Source organism: Ischnura elegans, chromosome 7 (assembly GCF_921293095.1).
Source record: "Ischnura elegans chromosome 7, ioIscEleg1.1, whole genome shotgun sequence".
In the NCBI taxonomy this organism is placed as follows: Eukaryota; Metazoa; Arthropoda; class Insecta; order Odonata; family Coenagrionidae; genus Ischnura; species Ischnura elegans.
The window spans coordinates 59,956,639-59,974,337 of record NC_060252.1 but is presented as its reverse complement, the minus strand read 5'-3'; the positions used below and the strand labels follow the sequence as shown (position 1 = coordinate 59,974,337).

At 38.4% G+C, this 17,699-nt stretch overlaps 1 protein-coding gene across 1 annotated transcript in view; it reads left to right on the top strand.

Annotated features, from left to right (window-relative positions):
• The window catches only part of LOC124162751, a 1,072,747-nt gene that overhangs the window by 365,515 nt on the left and 689,533 nt on the right, over positions 1-17,699 (top strand). Inside the window, exon 4 of the mRNA XM_046539387.1 lies at positions 6,244-6,307. The gene's annotated coding sequence lies outside the window, so the exon portion shown is untranslated. The remainder of the gene's footprint in view (positions 1-6,243; positions 6,308-17,699) is intronic.

Here is a 17,699-nt window from a genome sequence, read left to right as displayed (position 1 = left end):
TTGATTTATCTCGATTTTATTTCACCAAAAGAGCGTTCCATAGCTTATGGGAGTAATTAGATTAGTTTTCTATTTTCCCTGCATGGTCGAGTTTATAATTTCTGAAGTATAAACTTCAGGAGTGTCGAGGGTTCTCGTAAGCAGATTTGAGTTGCCTTACTGGTGTAAACATGTGGGTGAATATACTGAGAAGTGCAATAAATGAGATAACATTCGTTTTGAATGGTTCGGAAAGTATATACGGAGAAAAATTATCGTGTAGCTGGGAGGTCTTTTGATTTGATCAAGGTATTGATGGGCAATGCGAAGAGAAATATCAGGCACTGAAAAGGATGTGATAGGAAGTGGAAGGAGGTATATCATAGTGGCAGTGTTAGTATTTATGTTTTATACGGTGGCACCGTGGCAACATTTGAGGGGATTACGTAGCACGAGACTCATCTGGGCTTTTAATCCTGTTTCTCGAGCTCGATGTGAGGTTATTTCAGCCAAAAAACACCAATCACGTTTTTCATTGTCCAAGGAACCCAAGAAGATGAGAGTCATTGCTCTTAAATTGTAAATCTGATGGAAAAGCATTGAAAATTTCTCCTAAAATGTTTGGAATCAAATCTTACCTTATTCTTGTAGATAAACTTCTTAAACATCTCGTACAATAACCATACCCTTAAACCCTAAAAAGTGTAAATTTAGAGGATAATTTGAGATACTTTTATTAGCCTCTAAACAGCCTTGATTCTCCTGCAATCGGTGAAACGAACTCAAATCAACAAGCGACGGAAGTTCATCAAGGTCGTAATTTATTCCCCTAGCATATTGGCAATGTTTATATTTTAAACACTATTCAGTTTTTGTTTGATGTTCCATGTAGACTCCGCAATTGCCTATCCCACTATGACATTATATGGTTTGAAATTTATTCAATTTTATGCTTTGAGGTCAGATTATTAGTCAGAATGCATGTTTGGTAACCATTCGAATACGTGATGGAACATAAATTTCAAGTTATAGAACCCATTAGTATTTCTTTAACCATGTATAAGATGAGGTGAGAGAACTCAATACACTCGTTTTTGTTATGAGGTTACAATTCCATCATGTTCATGATTAATGATATATTATTTCTAATTCTGCCTCGTGTCAACCAATTCGTGTTATGAAATAATTCAGATTGATTATTTATGATTTAATTTACATTGGTAATTACAAGTGAATATCTAAGCGAGATATTGTTATCATTTGTAAGTCATTCATTTCTGTACGGGGACTGTTTACTCATGTCATACCAATTTTCCGTCAAAGAATGATTCATCTCTTTTTAAGCCGCGAAATTGCATTTGCATTTACATTGTTCTGCAAATTAGTAATCCTTATGCACCAAAATTGGATTCTGAGGCCGACATGGTCGCTGATTCTTATCTTCTTTTATACGATCCTTCTGCTCGCATGTACAGCTTCCCATAATTTTTCCAGTGGTCTTTTGAGTGTAATTTTCAACCAAAAAACGAAGACTTTTTCCTCGTCTTAACGATTTTAGGTGGAAGGCCAGAATACATTAGCGGATTTTGATTTTTAATCATAATTTTCATTTAAAATTCACGCAATATAATTTAAAACAAATTCCACTGTGCACTTCGTCTACGCTGTAGGCAAAACACTTTCCCCGCATTTAATTCATTTACGCCAAGAAAACTTTTTGCTTGCGATTAAAAAGATACCTTGGTACGGTGATAAATATTTTGGTGATAAATTAATTTATTTCTTCCGAATGACCCCTAACCATCACACGTACATCGGGTGGTAACGAGGTCAGAATCTAATATTGTACAATTCTTAAGAATGACTTTGATAGAAAGGATGAATACTTAGGATAAGTATATTTTTTGGAAGTTAAAATACACCATACCATATTATGTTTACTGTTATGATACTTGCATGTAATTTACTGGCAGGAGGCGTCTATATTAAATTTCCGTTTTTGCACTTGTCTATTTTAGTCAATGGCTTCAAAAATAAACTAATTTATGATTAAGTTATTGTATGCTTCAATTACATATTTGCGTCGGCAAAAAGGAGTGCGGGTTTTCTTCAAGAGCCTCATATGGTCAGAATGGTAGCATGTGGCTTCGGTGGGCGGAAATAGGTTGACGAAATTATATAAAGGATAAATTATATTTATAATCTTGAGAATGGTAAAATACCTCAACAATTCTCGTCCCTCATTCGTGGTACATGTAGAATCTTTTATCGTCTCCATCATTGCAGACAAAAGGCCGGAGTAAATCAGCAGGCTTTGATTTTCATTCATTGTTTTCACTCAGAATTTTTATGATTTAATTTAGGAAAGATTCCACACGGTACATTTACTACTCTGCTGGAAAAGGCATGCACCGCAGTTAACGAAATGAGTTAAAATATTACTGGAAGTCTTGTTGGAATTGGTGGGGTAAGGTACTTACCTGCTAGGAAAGCGGTAGTGGGTTCGATTCCGACATGAGTACTCCCCTATCCAAGGCATGGATGTTCGCGTAGGTTTAATGCAAAAGTTAATAACCCCGATGTAAAAGGTCAAAGGCGCTGTTTTCGGTGGTACAGTTGTAAGTAAATAAGTATTATTATTAAAGTATTCTACCGATTAAGGTAGGTTTGCATGGAGTACTAAAGAAGTGATCTGGGAGCCTTCCTTTCCTTCCATTACCGCCTTCTTCAATTCACTATAAGGCCTACTCCCCTTCAATCTATCCAAAAATCCTACTCTTTTCCTTCCCCTCCCTCGTTTCCCTAACATTCTACCCTCTAACACCTTTTTCAACATCCCCTCCCCGCTGAGTATTCCCTCCATCCATACCTTCTGTCTCCTCCGTATCTCATCCAAAAGCTGCCTCTCCTCACCCACTATCCAGCACTTCGTCGTTCCTTTTCCTCTCCGTCCATTTTACCCTCTCCATTCTTCTCCATACCCACATCTCGAATGCCTCCAATCTTCTCTCATCTTCTTCCCTCAGTGTCCATGTTTCGGCACCATAGAGAAAAAATAGTAAAATATCTCGACAATTCTCGTTCTCCCTCATGCTATACATATACACCCCGACGTATTTGTTGGTCTCATGCGCGTCTCCTTGGCGTTTCACTGTCGCAAAATTGTCTCATTGCGCCGCGTGCACTTTGCCGTGTCATCTCTGAGGAGAGGCGCTCGGTAGTGTAGAGTAACTTTAGTTAGAGAACCGTAAGTTTGCCTCATATCGTCAGAATGGTGGGATGTACCCATATGGCTACGGTAGATGTAAATGGGTGAACGGAACGAGTTAGAGGATAAATAATTTTTTAAACGGCGCGGCGGCCTCGGTGGCCTCGGTGGCGGCGGGGAAACGTCTTTGCCTGCCAAACAAGAGGTCGCGGGTTCGAGTTCCGCCTGGGTAGAATTCTCCGATACCGGGCATGGTTGTTCGTGTGCGTGTACTTGTTAAATTTGTTGAATACCCCGGTCTAAAATGGCCAATAAGAGCTGTATCCGGTGGTTTGAGAGTAAAATAAAAAAAAATTAAATAAAATAATAAAAATCTCGAGAATAGTCAAATATCTCTACATTTCTCGTTCCCCCATACATTATATATCCATACATCGATGTCTTTTTTCGTCTACTTGGAGTCTTATTTCTTTATATTATTTACACAATATTAATAATCAATAAAATTGTGAAGCTTTGGACATATCTTGCTTCAATTCCAATAGCCGGTTGTTGTGGTTACTACTAGGATATTTCGTTGATTTCAGCCTCTACGTATAAAATAAAATACCTCCCACTTGACAACGAAAGAAAGCCTTTTAATATTAATTTATCTCATAAAAAAATTAAAACAAGGATATTGGCTTCACGTCTTCTAGGTTTTTCACGATCGAAAAATTGTCTCATAGCTCCGCGTGCACTTTGCGAGGAGAGGCGCTCGGAAACGTATGAGTTCAATTCTTCCTCATTCCCGTCTTCTGGTCATTTCTGCAGACTCGCCCCGGGGGACTTTGTGAGATGGATGGAGTGGACATTAAGTGCAGAAAATAGATGAGAGTGCGCGCTAGAGCTCGTGGGGCCAACGTGAGTGAGTCTAGGGAATGAAGTCTTAAGATACCTTAGTAATTTTACCAGGCGGCCTCAGTTGATATGGTTTGGTGGTCGATTTTCTTCGCTGCACAGAAGGTTATATAGTGGTAGCTTCAATTTTTTTATCCGTGGTGAAAATTTATAGGATTTGATATGTCCCTTGATTCGGAGTGCGTGATTCTTGAGTAAATGAAGCCGTTGTGAAAAAGTCTACGAATACGAAACCATTATTCTGGCACGTGTTACCATTATTTTTCTCAAACCAAACGCCACTCTATTGAAATATAATGGGAGGTCTTAAGATAACTAAGTAATTTTAACAACCTTACTTCACCTCTATTGAAATGGTTGGTGGTCGATTTTTCTTCTCTGTTCGGAGGTGATCTAATGGCGGTTTCAATTATTTTTTATTCAGCGCATGCGTGGTGACGACTTATGGGTCTCTTGATTCGGAGTGCGTGATGCTAGAGTAAGATCATCCCAATAAATGCTTTTCTGTAATTTTTAAAAAAATGTTAAAATTCATTCATATTTTGTACATATTGTAAATTACTTCAAATCATCTTAATTTCTTACTGAGCCAGTGGTTTTGCTGAAGGTAGAGTATAATCTTTATTAGCAAAAACCAGCATAGTGCTACCTTTGGAGAGAATTAAAAGTCATTGTTGCTTGTTATGTTTATTACAGTACATAAAGATGTTTAAGGCAGGCACCTCTAGGTTTTACATGGTGATGAAGTGGAGAAAAACAATTTCTTCCGTAGTGACATGATGTATGATGTCAAACATTTCATTACCAGCACTATCATGGCACAATCAGAAGTGCAATAAACTATTGGAAGTAAGGAAATAAAACTTTTTCCTTACTTCCAGTAGGGAGAGGTTTCACAAAGTAAAGCCTGAAGTTATTAGCAATAAACTATGCTTGAAGCAACAGGAAGCAACAGGAAGCAATAACAAAAGAAATGATTGAATATAATTTAGTGATCTAAGGGCAGTTTAAATTTGTTGTAATCGAACGTATGCGTGGTGAACACTAATGGGTTTCTTGATTCGGAGTGAGTTAATGTATAGCAAATGAAGCCGTTTTGAAATAGTCTACGAATTTATAAAATTATTATTCGGGCACGCGTTACCATTATTTTTCTCAATTCAAACACAACTTTTAAAATTATGCCTTCATTTCTTAGGACCAAAAATTTCTATACATTTTTTCATAGAAATTAAGTCATTATGTACATAAAAATTTTCCGAAAATACAATGTTCATTCTTTCATCGATATCGGCAGTAGTTTCCCAACTAGTACATAACCGCTTTTCAGCATTGATTTTGGGTGGATGAACATTGTATGGAATTACAAAGTCATCAGTTCTCCCAAAGTCTTGATGGAATTCCACGAAGTTGAGACAGATGCTCTTACATAATTGATTATACGGCTATTACAAATGAAAATTATCAATTAGTGAGCTGCGATAACAGTCCTTTGCTATCTAGATCATTTTTCTTTATAAGATAAATTAATATTAAAAGGTTTCCCTTGTTTTTTTATATAGAGGTTTTATTTTATATGCTGAGCCTGAAATTAGTGTAATATCCTAGAAGTGACCACACCAACGGTCTATAGGATTGAAGCAAGGATTTTCTAAAGATTCGCCTTTCAATTAATTCTCAAATATTGTGTGAAATGATACCACGCAATACTATGATAACATTTAAAGAAAATTTTTATCATTAAATGAATTTTTTTAAATCATACTTTCATGAAAATTGGCGAAACGTTTTTATTTAATCTAGAACATTGTATAATTTAGACCATCAAATATATTATTTTCATTTTCATGACACATATATGCTTATATGAGATGCAATACAAATTTACTGATTTATTGTACTTTTAATTGGATAAGAATTATTATTTTATAACGTGCTCTAATTGGTTAAAAGTTACGTCTCTCTTTTGTTCTCTTTTTCTCCGTTTTCCTTTCACCATTGTCAGCAATCTTGCATAGAATAGAGAGTTGTTGAATGATTTTATAACTTTTTAAATACCTCTGTTTAAATAGTTCGTTTTTGATGGCTATTAGTCGGTTAAGCATGTAATCCTATCGTTTTATTTCTATTTATCTTATTGTTATATTTATTTACAGGAATTCTAAGGATTAAACTAACGGATTACGAGCGTCATTCAGCCAGGATCCGCTACATTAAAAGGTAAACGCAATTCCGAATATTTTTAATTCCTTTTTTTATTGTGCTATCTTGTCGCATTTTATCAAATATGTCCATCAGTCATAATTTTTAGCTTTCTATTTCAATTTTAAGGCTTGTATTCGATACTTTCATGTGCACGAACGTGTTTTTATTGTTCAATGTAACCAGTATCATTAAGAAATTTCTAAAAGAGTGGTTAGTTTCTTCGTTTCACCTACCAAATATACCCAGACGAAGGCATGTTATAAAATTGATGCGCATTTGAAATATTTACCCAATGTGTCCACCGTTTATACTTATTAGCTTTTTATTTCAATTTTAATGCTTGCATTCGATACTTTTGTGTGTATGAACGAGTTTTTTTTGTTCATTATCAAAGATAAAATGCTAAAAAAATGTACCTCATTGGTTTAACCTACTAATTGTACTAAAAAGAAGGCATAGTGTAAAATTTATTGGTTTTTGGAAATCGAAAGTAATCTTGACCCATATTTTCTTCAGTTTCCGATATTCGTTTACAGCTCAATATTTTTTCTTTCCAAGATGCATCTACCTAATTGAGGGTTGATTCAAGAAATGGGCTGAGGCGGCTGCATTTCTCAAGGGAAAAGAGTAACTGTGTTAACCTATTTATTGCACGTCGTATATCTTCAGACTGGTATAAAAGGAAGCGCATGGAAATAAGACTGCCCCGATTTTTTTCAAACGAAAGACGACGTTCATCGATTTTCGATCGGCAAAAGGTATTCATTTATTTTTTCCCCTTCGCGTCGACAGGACTGCTTTTTCGCCCGCTATTCAGCCTGAATTTTCATCGGCTGGGTGGCCTGGCGCAAAGTAGTACTCGTCTCATCGACGTAGAAACGAAGCAGAAACCTTTTTAAAAATCCTCAAAGAAATAATGTTCATGCTTTTATTTGGCTTTTTACGTATGCGAGAATGCTAAATAATGGCAAAAAAATAAAAAAATTTAAGTATACCGGGACTAGCCACGGTGATAACTTTTACGGGAGTCACCCGCAATGCACAATTGTGCGAAAAATCCACAGTGAAAAAATCATTCGCCTTGACCGGGATTGGAACCCGGATCCCTCGATTTCCGGCCGAGTGCTTTAGCCAGTTAAGCTACGTTTAAAAAGCATTTATTGCTTACTTTGGCACAGTACAATATATAAAAATTTACATATTTACATATTTTTTAAATATGCTTTAAAATCACTTACAGTTATACAAATATTTAGAATAGTTATATGGCACACCTTTATACATGCATTTTTATAAATATTTATATAAAAAAGAGAGTGAAGATATACATAGGCAGCACTATATAATAAGAAAAAGAAAGAGAGAAATGAGCCAAAGCAGAGATCACTTACTTTTTTTTTTAATTAAAAAACATTTTGCAACCACTCCTTCTGTTCCTTTGTAATATTTACAGTTTTGTTTAGAAATCTCACTTTTTCAATTAAACTATACCTGATGTCTCCTCTATAGTGTTTGCTAAAAACATAAGCAGCCACAAGTTCAGTTAAAATCTTTTTCTTCGTGCATGGGAAGAGTTGGAAATTCAATTTTAATAGATCCTCATCGTTAATTCTTCCCGTGCCGAAAGCATCGAATTCTTTATATATGTTTTTCAACGTTTGCCAAAATACATCGTGCTTTTCTTGACAACCAAGAACAGTGTGCGGTATGTCGTCATGCCTCCCACAATCCGGACACTCGTCCTCTGCTCGTAGACCTAGTCTCTTTCTCATGGCATTAGTCACCAGGCAGTCCGAACATATGCTGAACATTATGCCCGCCTCCCTCGCACCACTTCCCAGCCTGGAGTAATTTTCCCAGGTTCTGCTTGACCTTGTGTAAGGAGTCGCTTCCAGCTCCTCCTTTAGCACGCGCTCGTATATTTGTTTAGTGGACTGCAGAGTATTGTTAAATGCATATTTGTTCCCGAAATTATTTGCTTCGTGCACGATTTTCTTAAAGTACCTCAGCCCCCTTGTTTTTTCCATGGAGTTAACCAATAAACGTTTTCTTTCGTTATCATCTGCGTGTAAGATCTTAGCGATATTTTTAATAGCTATTATCCGTGCCTTTATTGCTGTGTTGATTAGGTTTAGACCACCCAGTTTTGGGGGCGCGTATAGCCTTTTCCTTGCAACTTTTTGAAGGAAGCCGCTCCAAATAAATTTGTTCGTCATCTTTATAACGCTAGCGTTTACTCTTTCAGGCATTGGCCAGACGTGAGCCACATACCATAGGTTTGGGAATAGAACTTCGTTGAGTAGTTTTATTTTTGATGTAATCTGCGTGTTGTATTCCGCATAGCCAAATATGGTTTTCCGAATTTTTGCGGTTGCCATGTCCCAATTTTTATTAATGGTGGCGGCAAGGTCTTTCTCCCACCATAGCCCTAATATATTTTGGCCATCGACTTTGTTCCAACCTTTTGTATCAGAAAACTCTATCCCTTTAACATGGATGAGAGCGGATTTGGACATGTTAATTCTCATGCCTATTGAGGTGTATTTTCCCATTATTCCACTTATTCTGTCTAGTTCTAAATTATTTTTTACAAAGACAGTGATATCATCGGCATATATACAGGATGCGTAACTTTTTCCACACCTCCTGATTCCGATGCTGTGTTTCAAGTCTATTATAAGTGGCTCCATTGCCAAAGAAAACAGCAACATAGACAACGGACACCCCTGCCGGACTGAGTTTTTAATCATAAAATGATCGGATAATTTGTTCCCTATTTTAATTTGAGATGTAATCTCATGATAAAGCGTTTTAATCATGCTTATAATTCCTTCTGGAAAATTTTTTTCTCTCATAATCTTAAAAATCCATTCTGTTCTGATGTTGTCAAAAGCCTTTTCTAGGTCAATAGTTAAAATATATAGTGAGTTTTCCTCTTCTGGCATGCTACTTAGAACAATGTCCCGGATTAAAATACAAGCGTCAATTGAGGATTTCCCTTCTCCCACTCCAAACTGATTCTCTAGGCCTGCGCCATTCATTATCATGGTCATTTTTTGGACGACAATATGGGCTAATATCTTATAGTCTGTATTTAACAGAGAGATTGGCCGAAATTCAGTAAGGTGCTTCGCGTTTCTCTTTTTGGGAACCAGTGTGATTAATGCATTTTTCATCCGCTCACACATTTCCCCATTTTTTAAGATGGCGTTAAAGACTGCACATAGAATAGGTTTCATTTGTTCCCAAAATGTGAGATAGAACTCATTAGGCAGACCGTCCTCCCCTGGAGCCTTTCCCTTTTTCAGCTTTAGCTTCACATCGTCTATTTCGTTTACTGTGATCGTTGCCTCGAAGCTCTTCGTGTTTTCGGGGTTGAGCTTGGGGAGGGGGGGGATAGGCGGCCCATCTCCGTCTTCCCATACCCCGTACTGATTATAAAGTCGACTGTAAAAGCTCGTCGCCTCCTCGAGCCGCTTTTCGGAGTCAACTAGCCCTCCCACTTCACCTCCACTCGCATTTTTGATTAATATCCGTATTTGTTCCAAAGTCAGAGCTTCTGATTCACTCGTATTGTACCCTCTCTCCCATTCCCTCGGGGCAAGCTTTTCCACCTCCCGTCTGTAAATTTCTTTTTTTAGTTCTTTAATTTCGAAATTTACACTGGGTGTCCTGCAATTTGAATCTATCAGCTGTTGAAGCACCTCTCTATAAAATGCTATTCCTTCATTTTTCTCTCTATAATAATCACTAGTTAGTTTTTTAAGTTTTTTTATAATACCTGCTTTAAATATCTGTTCCCACCAGGTTAAAATGTCTTTTTCGCTAAGAGCGTGGTTTGAGAGCCTTAATATTTCATATTCAACCTTTTTACAGAATGTTACATCTTTTAGTAAGTTGGTATTTACGCGCCAAATTTGTTCCTTCTTATTGTATGTCCTCTGTGTAACAAGGTCCAGTTTAATTTTAATGTGAATTGCGTGGTGATCTGAAATGGCAATAGGGGTCGTACTATATTGAATTAAATCATTTTTTAGTTTCTTTGATATAAATATGTAGTCGATTCTGGTTTTCGAGTGTGTACCTATTCTGGTAAATTGTAATCTGTTTTGAGCTGTATTTTTACCGGTGTCTATTGCGTCCATATTGCTGACTAGAATTTTAAATGTCTTGTTTATTGGGTATCGTATTTGCGTATTGTTTGCCGAGCTGTCCTCCCTCCTATATATAGCGTTGAAATCTCCCCCCATTATAGCCTTGTCCTTGAAAAGGCATGCGTAAGGCAGAATTTCGCTTGCCAGGAACTCTCGCATGTCCTTCCACATCCCACCTCCTGCAGGGGCATATACGTTAATAAAGTGCGTGTCCCCGATTTGCAGTGCAGTTATCCTCCCGGAGGCATGACGACGCACATTCGTTACCTCTAAAGACTTTTTAGTTAAAATTGCTGTACCTAGAGAGGAGCCATCAGTATTGCCAAATATACAGTAATGTTTGCTCTGCCAAGCAGTCGATTCTTTGTATTCTTGGATGAAGATGACGTCTGCTTTTAGATCATTGTACATAAAATTCTTAATAACATTGATTTTTAAGTTATTCGTAATACTGGCCACATTCAGTGACGCCACCGTTATCTCTCGTTTACTTGGAGAGGTACTCATTGTTTTATTTGAAAAAAGTTCTTTCTAATGTTGGGGAAACAAATAGAAACCGTTTGCATGACAGCTTCGGTATTTAAAGAAAAATATTCAAGAGAAAAAATGTTCAAATTTATAAAGTAAGGAATGAAAGTAAAGTCTGGCCCTCGGCATGGTTCATATAAAACAACTCTGATTATCAAAGCATGGGTTATTTGACAATTTACATGCATAGTTATAATCAAAGCAAAGCAAGAGCTATTTAAATTAATTAACGTTAGATTTACAAAGACTTTGGAGGAATTATTATCCATAATTTTTTATTTTTTTTTAATTGGACGATTTTTTTATTCCTTTTTGTGCTCACCACCCTGGATTCTGATGCCTCGTTTTCTAAGCCTGTCATTCCACTTCTTTTTCTTTTTCTGTGTGAGGTCCTTCCCAAATAGTTTTTTCGCGACTGCGGCTGCAGTTCTATTCGTTTCGTCATCCTCTGAGGGGGTGAGGGCCGCGTTATCACTAGAGCCCATCTCCTCGTCGTCTCGCTGCGACCACAGCCTGCTTGGACCTGGTTGTGTAAGAAAGGAAGAAAACACTCCCTCCCCTCCCACCCCCCCAACGGCCGAGGACGTTTTTTCTTCTTCCAGCACTTTCATATTGTCATCACCACCTCCCTCCCTCAAATCCATGATTTCGGTCGAAACCACAGTGCCTGAGGCATTCATTAGAACATTTCCTCCCTCCCCTTCACTTATGATTTCCACAATTTTACTATCGGGTTTTCCCCCCTTCACTACAACATTTCTCTCCAACACTACTGCTTCTTCCGTGTCCGTCTCGGTTGAGGAAACAAGCACATTGCTGTCGTTGTTTATGCCGTTGGATATATTTTTCTTACGTTGCCTATTTCTCTTTTTCTCCTTTTTCTTCACTTCCACCCCCTCTGTTGCACTCACAGCACTTTCGCCGTTATTTTGCGAAACATTGCCCCCACTTTCAACCGATTTGGGCGTCTCCTCCGTCACTTGTACTACCCCCTCTTCTACTGGGATGTCCATCATCTCCTCGTCGTTCTCATCTTCTCCCCCACCCCCAGAATTTTTAAGTGCATTAGCGTATGACGGTCCCGCCTTCGTTTTGGGGCACTGTAGCCTCAAATGATCTTCACTCCCGCATCTTGAGCACGTTAACTTTTGCCCGTCGTAATGAATGACAGCGCGTTCACCTTCAATACTAATGACACTTGGTATATTTTCAGTGAGGGACATCTTAACGGTCCTAGTGCCCGTCAAAGTGCCCTGGTGTAACCCATCGCCGGCCCACCTATTTTCCACATACGCGAATATTTTTCCATATTTGGACAATGCAGCTTCCACTTGCTCACGTGACACCTCGAAGGGTAGTTGACACACTTTAACGTATGTATATCTCTCGGAAATAGACTCGCACCACCAAGAGAACCTTTGGGGGCCCTTGGTCGGGAACTGGAATTTTTCACCCGCTTTCACCATAATCCTTTCGAAGGTAGTCTCTTGCTTCACTTTAACGAAGATCGACTTCCTTGCCGGACCCAGCCTGATTCCGTATATTTCCTCTGTCTTCAGCCCGAGGTCTCCACCGAGCAGTTGGTGGACCTCAAGGACTGATGGCGCCTCACTCACACTCTCTATGTTGACACGGAGAGTGTTCTTCTTCTCAACTGGCATTGTGACGGCTCGCTCTGCGTACACCGACACGAAACACTGTCCGCACACCCCTGGTACAGGGGTGCGAACCCACAAAAAACAAAGCTTTTGCCTTCAACCGAAAGGCAAAGCACTCCACCGGGAACGCAAAAACCACGTTCCCGGCGATCAAGGGCTCGATCGCCGGGAAAAAAAACCTCGGTCGCTGACTCACAGATAGCTCCGAAACACGTCCACTCCGTCCGAGCTACCGAGGCGTCATTCTTCCCTGTGGAAATTTGTGGACTATACCGGACAAGGTGGTATGGACTGCTGAGCATATTATGCGACGAGCAGTCCAAATCGTGCGCACGGCGCCACAGCCGGAGAGTAATTTTTTCGCACAATTGTGCATTGCGGGTGACTCCCGTAAAAGTTATCACCGTGGCTAGTCCCGGTATACTTAAATTCGTCAAAGAGAGAACACCTATATGTGTTCAAAGTTCGGACTTTACTCTCCGGCTGTGGCGCCGTGCGCACGATTTGGACTGCTCGTCGCATAATATGCTCAGCAGTCCATACCACCTTGTCCGGTATAGTCCACAAATTTCCACAGGGAAGAATGACGCCTCGGTAGCTTAACTGGCTAAAGCACTCGGCCGGAAATCGAGGGATCCGGGTTCGAATCCCGGTCAAGGCGAATGATTTTTTCACTGTGGATTTTTCGCACAAAATAAAAAAACAAAAGAAATCAAAGAAAAGCACCTTGTGGTCGATTTTATTGCCGTGCGCTTCATCAATCCCGAAGCCACGCTTAAGTATGTCAGGCAAAGCTTTGAGCACCATATGTATTGCGTGCTTACGTATCATTGTCTTTTACGACGTCCTTTCCGCTCAAGTACCGCCGGCATTTGGGTTTTCCATTTAGTATCATCGTCGTTTGGCAGGAAATGCTCTCGAAAACACAGTTTACTTTTTGTTCGGATTGTATTTTATTTAATGATATCAGATATCATGTGTATTCTCGTAGTTTTCTTGATGATGTGTCCTCATTATTTCCTAATATTAAAGTGAAATCGGAGCCTAGTGAACGACCCCATTCTGGCTGTTTTGTAATGGTAAGTTAATTTTTTAAAATTTAAATTACGTACAGAGGTAACTGCGAGTAAATTACCTACCGCTACAATGGCAATAATTTGCAAAGCATAGCAGAGGAGCACGCGTGCAATATGGAGAAATTTGTTTGCCTTCCCTTTTGGTTTCAGTCACAAAAAATAAGGTCACTAAATTAGGAACTTAATTATACATAACCTACATCTTTAAAACTTTGGGATTCGTTTGATCCTTGAACCCCAGTAGAATGTTTGTTTTCCTTTTCCAAGAAAATATTTTTCAGTTACATGGCAAGTCTTACGAAATTTTTCTTTCAATTAAAACACTCTACAAGTGATGATGGTGCAAGGAGGTGATAAGCGTGGTGCAGGTAAAACATTTGTAAAAACTGATGAGCTCAACGAGGTCCATCAAATTCATATACCTTATATTTTTTTCATGAAATATGTATTTTTTTCAGGTAATGCACTCGGTGTTTCAGTAGTGCAATGTAACCGATCGTTACGAGATAAAGGACTCATTTTTTCCATCCTCTATCTAATATTTAGCGCTTTTGTAGCCATTTAATTCCTATTTTCTATATCATAATGTGTTGGGTATGCTTCTACGCTGTGATATTGCCATTCATTATGGGTCATTTTTTCTCCTATATCTTTCTTTAACTCCCCGAGCTATGTACCAATTTATATCTAGCATTTTATTCTTAGCTGCCTTTATTCCTCTTCAGTTGACGAAACGAATACATAAAATATATGAAAAATTTATGCCATGTGCAAGAAGCCAATTAATTCTCATGATGCGGTATTAGAAGACTTTTTTCATTTTGTGATGTGTTATTACTAACGATAATTTATACCAGTAAATAGGGTCAACCGCCACAAAATTTCTGCTCAATGCGGATAGTCAAATGCTGAACATGGTTTGGTATAAGAATATATGCACTAGTTGTGTTTATAAAATTCGAAATTCAATCGCAATTTCTAAAACGCATGGCAATATTGAAAATATTTCTATAACTGCTAGTATATTTGACAAGTATTGGGACGTATATTTTGTTCCTTCAATGGCTGCCCAGTCTGCCCGGTACTTGGGAGAATTGAGAGAGACTGTAAAGGCTTTTATATGAGAAGGACTATGCATGCTCTAGGAGTGCAGTAGATTCGGTCAGGTCGTCCAGAAGTACGCAGTACGATAGAGAGAGCACTGCAGAAGGGATTAAGAAACGTGGCATCTCCGAGGCTGTTATCGTCCGGAGGAATTCGCCGTAAATACGCGTGAGGAGGCCCTTCTTGGATGGGCGGGAAAGCCGACCGAGCTCAGAGAGCTTCTCTCTTATCCACGAGATGGAGTCTTTGTGCACCCAATTATTTCTGCCATACCCCATTCAATGGTGAGTAGGTTTCTTTGCTACAGGATGCCATCGGTCTCAGCCAATCCTACTCTCTCATGAAAATTATCTCATTTTGAATCCTCTCGAAGCCTTTGTCACTACTCTCCAGTTGTATCCCTCGAAGGGTGTTGCACTAATTTGTGGCTCACTTTTGATTAAGCAGTAAATCATTCAGTACTTCGTATAAAAATGGCGTCGTGATGAAGGCACGCTTTGAACTCAAGGTAAGTTATATCATACATTTGGTGACGGGTTGCGATGCTGGCAAACAAAGAAGAAATAGCCAGAATCTAAATCTCTCTAAGCGCGAGACCGTTACAGATGACATCATTTTATCTCATAATGTTGCACGTAACCAGGACAATTAAATGCTTTAATTCGAGCTGAAATGCGTTTATAACCCCAATGTACCGAAAATTGTGCCGTTTTCATGTAACCAAAGCGACTTAACTAATCCTAATTAATATTTCTTGATGCTATAACTATCATTGACTTGAACAAGTAGTTTTTTCTATTTTAATTGTTAAATCTTGCTTGGAAAGCCCAACATTTTATCGTCAGGGGATGAAGTACAATTAAGTGATATTTTTTGGATCATTCGGGAAAACTGTACTCTCCCTTCGATTTTCGTAAGAATCTTTTCAAAAATAGCTCTTGACGAAATTGGGGTAGTTTGCATCCCCATTGCAACAAATTTAAGGCTTCAAGAAGGAGCATGATGTCAAGATGGTTAGAACGGTCAACTACAGGCTAGAGGGTCCGAGGTTTAAGTACTAGTGAAACCTTTGGACACCCCCAACCAAAAATCCTCGCGTTACGAAAAGCCGTGGAAAGGGAATTACCATCCTACCCAAATTGTGTGAAAAAATAACAAGCCTGTGGTTAAGACTGGGTTAGCTCTTCTCTCATCTATCCTTACCAACCTTCGAGGTATATTATAGTTGTGTATATAGTTATATATGGTTGTGATATATACCTATACTTTATTGTTTTAGCTACAAGATAATGTTACGCTGGATTCCTCTTACGATCCTGGATTCGTTCTCTATCGGCTAGATATCCTCTGGACGACCTATATCAGGACGTGAGTTTAATTCTAGCTGCTGAACTGTACCCTATTCCCTTCACGTATGTTCCCGTCAAAGGTGCACGATATCCTACTGGCTAACTGGCCTCGGCCTTACATAGGCGAAAGAGCAAAGCCTTGCTTGGAGTGTGACCCTCTGTCCTCTATGCAGTGGCCTTTACGACTCGCGGATAGAACGAAGGTTCAGTCGAGGGTGAGATTGAGACGCGTGGGCGAGATCTCTAGGGGGGACACCGTATTGCGTCGTAAGGAAGGGCTCTTGCGCTTGCGGCCGTGTTGAAGTCAATTGTTCACCTATATTTTTCGTTTCGTTGTGCGCATAGCATTTTTAACCCTGTATATACCCGTAAAGATAACCGCGGTTCGTTGAGGAACTAGAAAAATAAAGAAAAATCATGCATTGTAGAAAGAATGTCAATTACTCCGCATTTTTATCACGTTCATTATTTTTTATTTATTAATTTATAAGCTCTGCAGATTCATGCGTTATATACCAGAAGTTCGACATATTAAAATAAAAGGTAATTTTTCTTTTCCACGATAATTTAATTCGTACGACGCGTTTCGGCTCACAGGGCCATTAAGTGGTACAAGAAACTGTAGATTATAAGAAAATCACTTTTATACCTCTGCTATGATGCTCTTATGTAGTACAATGTCTTGTACCATATGATGGCTCTGTGAACCGAAACGCTTGATACGAATTAACCCATTTACGGCCAACGTTGCGAAAACGCAACATTATTGAGAAATGCAAAAAAAATATTTCAATTGAATTTTATTCATGTAGAATTAGCTTTTTTCGATAAAAATAAGTTTAAACTGATTTTTAGTGAGATTATAATGACATTTTATAAGTATTTCGATACTTATAAAAATACTCAAAAAGTGTCAATTTTCGAGTCTCCTGTTAAGCAAGATAAATAATTTTTCCTAAGAGTAACTATTCCCTTTATTAAGTTTTTTATTCGTCCATGTGGACGTAGAAATTTCAATTAATAGATACTAAAGATTATATTTCGTCAGGGAGTCAACATTAAGCGAAAATCAGATCCGGAAAATAATGTTGCGTTTTCGCAACGTTGGCCGAATCCGGTATCTATAGGCAGCTATGCAACCCGCATTACCACATATTTCCGTCTCGTAGGAATATGCCGTTTTTAATGTCAGATATAATCCTACGCCTTTTTATGCCTCGTATTTGACAGATATCGTCATATTGGATAAATAAAATCCTTATATATTATATTTCCAATGAGATGCTGCATTATTTTACCTAAATCCAATTTAAAATAGAGATGCATTACGGCTTGAAAGAAAAGAGTCAAAGTGAATATTTTTACAGAATATAACGTATTTTCCAGTTTTTAATTAACATTTTTATCACAACAGATTCAATTACAACAAATAATGATTATTTATGAATTACATGAAAGCATTTCGGGTGCAATGGAACACAAAACTTTGTACATTCAATCCGAATTAGTCCTTCCTTACTTCACGATTCAGCGATATC